Raw genomic sequence first — 6,152 nt, 5'->3', positions numbered from 1 at the left:
CCCGGCGCCCAGCAGTTGTGATGGCCCCACCGAGGGTGGCTCAGGGCCCGGGCTCGGTCTCGCCTTCCTGTCAACCAAAATGACACGCAGCAGAGTGTCCGTTCAACTTAGAGACTAAGATCAGAGTTTCCTCATCAATTTACAGGAAACTTTCACTCCTCATTCCTGGCCTTTAGACGGTGACCCCATCGAGCCGCAGGGAAAGGAACAGGGGACGGAGGGTCAGGACAAGGCGGTCGTTCGCGGGGGAGACGCGGGGGCCGGGCGGGGAGGCGCGTCTCTGAAAGGAGCTGAACGGAAATGTCACACTCCCGGCTCGGGGTTCGGTGCCGCCTCAGGCCCCGGGTCTCTCTCTCTCCTCCGCCGAGAAGGCTCCTTCTTGAGTCGAGTGGAGGCTGAAGGCGCCTCCCGCGGACCGTGGTGGCTCCTGAGCGGTCGGTCCCCGGAGCACAGCCCGGGGGAGGCGGACTGGAGGACGGGGGCGGTCCCGCTGCGGGGAGGTGGGGACACTATGCAGCAGCCTGTTTGTTGTAGTAGCTGCCGTTGGTGTTACTCCTCAGCCGAGAACATTTCTTCCATTGCTTTTTAGAGAGAGAGTGGAAGGGAGGCGGGTAGGGGAGAGACAGACACAGAGGAAGAGGGAGAGAGAAACATCCACGTGAGAGTGACACGAAGATTGGTATTTCTGCCAAAGTGCACAACCTAAACCCAATAAATTGGCAAACCCAAATTAAGGGGCATTCTGTAGACCTGTGCTCTCAATAGTGTGCAGTGCTATGTGATACAAAAACCCAGGAACTTTTCCAGATGAAAGAAGGCTAAAGAGACGTGCCCTGAGTGCAACACGTTGGTTTGAATTTCCTTTTGAAGTGACGGACATTACTGGGACAGCCGGTGGAATGTGAATAAAGGCCTGTGGATTAGATAAGCATAGCATCAAAGTTAGCTTTCGGATCTTTATTATTGTAATGAGGATTTAAGAGAATTATTTGGTTTTAGGAAATTCACGCTGAAGTGTTTAAGAGTCAAGAGGCATCATATCTGCAACTTACTCAAATGGATGGAGACAAATGAGATGTATAGATGTGTGTGTGTGTGTAAAGAGGAAGGACTAAGCACATGTGACAATGTGCACATTTGGGGAATCTGGGTGAAGGGTATACAGGAATTCTTTGTACTTTCCTTCAACTACCTGAAAGTCAGAAATTAAGAGAACGTACACACTTAACTTGAGGTGTTTGGGTGACTGTCAGTTTTTTGACAGTACATCATCAGACAGCGTCGCCTCCGGAACCTCCGAACCTCCCATCTGTAGCTCCCGCCGGACCTGGCCAGAGGACCTCAGAAGCCATGTCGAAGCCCCATAGAGGTGTCGGCACTGCCTTTATTCAGACGCAGTAGCTGCACGCAGCCGTGGCTGACATGTTCCTGGAGCACATATGCCGCCTGGACATTGATTCGCCGCCCACCACGGCCTGGAACACTGGCATCATCTGTACCATCGGCCCTGCTTGCCAATCAGTGGAGATGTTGAAAGAGATGATTCAATCTGGAATGAAAGTGGCTCGTATGAATTTTTCTCCTGGAACTCACGAGTACCATGCAGAGACCATCAAGAACGTGCGCAGGGCACTGAAAGCTGTGGCCCTGGACACTAAAGGACCTGAGATCCGAACAGGGCTCACCAAGGGCAGCGGCACCGCGGAGGTGGAGCTGAAGAAAGGGGCCACTCTCAAGAGCACGCTGGAGAAGGCCTACATGGAAAAGTGTGAGGGAAACACCCTGTGGCTGGACTGCAAGAATATTTGCAAGGTGGTGGAAGTGGGCAGCGAGATCTACGTGGATGATGGACTTATTTCTCTGCAGGTGAAGGAGAAAGGGGCTGGCTTCCTGATAACAGAGGTGGAGATGGTGGCACTTTGGGCAGCAAGAAGGGCATGAACCTCCCTGGGGCTGCTGTGGACCTGCATGTCAGAAAAGGAGACCCAGGTTCTGAAGTTTGGGGTGGAGCAGAATGTAGATATGGTGTTCGCGTCTTTCATTCGCAAGGCATCTGATGGCCATGAAGTCAGGAAGGTCCTGGGGGAAAAAGGAAAGAACATCAAGAAAATCAGCAAAATCGAAAATCTTGAAGGAGATCGGAGGTTTGATGAGATCCTGGAAGCCAGTGATGGGATCATGGTGGCTTGTGGGGATCTAGGCATTGAGGTTCCTACAGAGAAGGTCTTCCTTGCTCAAAAGATGATGATCGGGCGGTGCAACCGAGCTGGGATGTTTCTCTCTCATCGATGTTTCTAACTCTCTATCTCTCTCCCTTCCTCTCTGTAAAAAATCAATAAAAAACAAAAACAAAAAAGAAAAGAAAAGAAAAGAAAATCAGCAAAATCGAAAATCTTGAAGGAGATTGGAGGTTTGGTGAGATCCTGGAAGCCAGTGATGGGATCATGGTGGCTTGTGGTGATCTTCCTGGGTGGTGGGCATGCAGGAGGCAGCTGATCAATGATTCTCTCTCATCATTGATGTTTCTAGCTCTTTCTCCTTCTCCCTTCCTCTCTGAAACCAATAAAGAAATATATTTTAAATAAATAAATAAATAAATAAATAAATAAATAAATATAATTTTTTAAAAAAAAGATGAGGATGGGGCGGTACAACCGAGCTGGGAAGCCTGTCATCTGTGCCATGCAGCTGCTGGAGGACATGATCAAGAAGCCCCGTCCCACCCGGGCTGAGGGCAGCGATGTGGCCAATGCAGTGCTGATGGAGCTGACTGCATCATGCTGTCTGGAGAGACAGCCAAAGGGGACTACCCTGGAGGCTGTGCGCATGCAGCACCTGATTGCCCGTGAGGCAGAGGCCGCCATCTACCACTTGCAATTATTTGAGAAACTCCGCTGCCTGGCGCCTTTACCAGCGACCCCACAGAAGCCACCGCCATGGGCGCCGTAGAGGCCTCCTTCAAGTGCTGCAGTGGGGCCACAATCGTCCTCACCAAGTCTGGCAGGTCTGCTCACCAGGTGGACAGGTACCGCCCTGTGCTCCCATCATTGCTGTGACCCGTAATCACCAGACAGCTCGCCAGGCCCACCTACACCGAGGCATCTTCCCTGTGGTTGTGTAAGCACCAGTGCAGGAGGCCTGGGCTGAGGACGTGGACCTCCGGGTGAACTTGGCCATGCATGTTGACAAGGCCCGAGGCTTCTTCAAGAAGGGAGATGTGGTCATCGTGCTGACCGGGTGGCGTCCTGGCTCTGGCTTCACCAACACCATGCATATAGTGCCTGTGCCGTGGTGGGCCCCAGAGCCCCTCCTCCAGCCCCTGTTCCATCCCCTCCCCCAACGCACCCCTTAGGCCAGCGATGCTTGCAGTGCTCACTTGGGGCTGTAGTGTGGCACCGATGGGCTGGGGCTCCAGGGAAGAAGATTAAGGCCTCTGTGAAGCATGGCTATTTCTAAGACCTTGCTCAGGTGAGGTATAATTCAGAGCCAGGCTGCCCATCTTATGGCCTGGCCCTACCCAAGCAAGACAGGCAGGGGTGCAGGACTGGAGTCTCCGAAGCTGAACATAGAGGACAATAGCTCTGGCTTCTCCTCTGTGCACTCCATTCAGTTCCTGTGGAAATGGACACTCAGAGAACTCCCAAGCCTGGCCTGGCTCAGAAGATAGCCGGCTAGAGAGGGCAGTGGTTCCAGTGTCAGCTGACTCTGTCTGGCCCTGGCCTTCACTTGCTTCTCCAATCCCCTCAGTCTCCCCCACTCCCATCTTGTGCATTGTGTGCCTCTGTTCCTGTACTCCACTCAGCTGTCGCTGCAGACAAACTCCATTCTCCACCTTCATTATCCCCACTACTGCAGCTGCCTCTAGGCTTGTTGCTATAGAGCCTACCTGTATGTCAATAAACAGCAGCTGAAGCAAAAAAAAATCAAAAAAATCAGACAACATAGATCTTAATTTTAATGAGGAATTTGATACTCCTTATACCCTTCATGGATAAAATGGAGAAATGAGCCCTAACCGGTTTGGCTCAGTGGATAGAGTATTGGCCTGCGGACTCAGGGGTCCTGGGTTCGATTCCAGTCAAGGGCATGTAGGAGAAATGAGCCCTAACCGGTTTGGCTCAGTGGATAGAGCGTCAGCCTTCGGACTCAAGGGTCCCAGGTTCGATTCCGGTCAAGGGCATGTACCTTGGTTGCGGGCACATTCCCCAGTGGGAGTGTGCAGGAGGCAGCTGATCGATGTTTCTCTCTCATCGATGTTTCTAACTCTCTATCCCTCTCCCTTCCTCTCTGTAAAAAAAAATCAAATATATTTTTTTTAAAAAGGAGAAATGATGGTTGATGATACTATAAATAGGCGAATTCATAACTACCTAAATAACTGTAACCAGAAGCATTTGAGATTTTGTCCCTCATCATACATATGTCATTAGTTTTGGATCAAATAGACTGTTTGGAAACTTCTCTACAGGTTTGGATGTTCTTACGTCGACCCTCTATGCCTGTTCTGGATTCAATTGTGACCCAACAACAACAACAAAAAAGATGTTAAGAAAGTATAAATAGACTGGCTGCCAGAGGCCCGTAATCCCCTCCCCAAGAATATGAAAGTGATGATGACTCTTATGAAGTGTTGGATTTAAGTGAGTATGCAAGAAGACACCACAGGTGGAGTCATGTTTTTGACCACAGTTCAGGACCTATGGTAGAAAAATACTCAGTAGCCACCCAGATTGTAATGGGTGGAGTGACTGGCTGGTGCGCAGGATTTTTGTTTCAGAAAGTTGGAAACTTGCAGCAACTGCAGTAAGTGGTGGCTTTCTTCTCCTTCAGAACGCTCGTTACGGAGGCTATGTGCAAACTGACTGGAGAAAAGTTGAAAAAGGTGTAAACCGAGCAAAAAGACAGATTAAGTGAAGTATGGTAGCAATCATCTCAGGTAGAAACTGTAGTTTAACTCTAACCCTGCTGTTTGGCTTAACAATAGAAAGGTTATTTTGATTTTCTGAATTATATGAATCATCTCATTCGATTGAATGCCTTATTGATTGTAATGTGAATATCCCATTGATTGTGATCTTACTGGTTTTAGAAAGCAAATTCCTCTGTACCTGGGAACCAGGACAGCACAATTATCCCAAGACCTGAGGGTTCCAGATAATGTTTCCCTGTCAACTCAGTGGTCCCAAGACCGGAGGGCTCTAGATAATGTGTTCCTGTCAACTCAGTGATCTGGAGACCCAAAACTATAATTAACATGCTTAATTCTGCTTCTGTAAACTGCTTTTTTTGTGAACCAGGTTCCTCATTCCAAACCCTGGGATGTAATCAATACCTTGGTGATTTTTGCCTATATAAATCTGGTGTTGCGGCCATCTTATCACTGCAAGATTTGGGAGAGCGAAATGCCCCCCCTAGTCCCGGATTGCAGTAAATGTGACTCTTTAATTCGACTTCTTGAGGCATCCTTCTGTGATTCGCGGGGTACATTATAACATAAGAAACAAGCAAAGAAGGCAGCACCTGAAATCAGCAACATCACTAAGAGGTTTCCGAATTTGTCAAACAGAACCACATTGTGATATTCAGTGGCTTTGTGGGAGGCTTTTTGCTAGGCCTTACATCTTAAGGAAATGAGTGTTCTACCACAGTGGAGTCAACTGTGAGAAAAGAAGTGGGGGTGACAAGTCAGTCTCTCAGCATTACATGCCACCCTACTCAGTCTAGGGTGACAAGAAACAACTAGCTGGACAATTTCAAAATTCAAAAGTTAGCATATTGCCGTTTGAAGTTTGGCAATCTAGTATCTGCTGTAAAACAACATATATGGTATGTGTACAAGAGTATTCTTGATCAAAACAGGGTTGTCGTTTATTTAAATTAGATCTTCTTCATTATGCTTTATAGTATAGTGCCAATAAATAAAAATTTGTATTATAGCTGCAACATTTGGGTAGACTTTTAAAAAATATGTGTTTGCAATAAACTGAATTGTAATGCCCTTTTGTGGAAGGATTTAGAAGTAGAATTATTAAAGATATTAAACAGATTTAATACCAATTTTTAGATTGTTTTTTTCCTGCCATTCTTTTTTTTCAACTTTTTTTAATTATTGCTTAAAGTATTACAAAGAGTATTATATATGTCCCCCCCCC

At 47.9% G+C, this 6,152-nt stretch overlaps 1 pseudogene; it reads left to right on the top strand.

Annotated features, from left to right (window-relative positions):
• Positions 1–1,260: 1,260 nt before the first annotated feature.
• Positions 1,261–3,437, top strand: LOC102262507 (annotated as a pseudogene).
• The last annotated feature ends 2,715 nt before the right edge of the window (positions 3,438–6,152 follow it).

This window comes from Myotis brandtii, unplaced genomic scaffold, assembly GCF_000412655.1.
Source record: "Myotis brandtii unplaced genomic scaffold, ASM41265v1 scaffold443, whole genome shotgun sequence".
Taxonomy (NCBI): Eukaryota; Metazoa; Chordata; class Mammalia; order Chiroptera; family Vespertilionidae; genus Myotis; species Myotis brandtii.
This window is presented reverse-complemented; position numbering and strand designations above follow the sequence as displayed.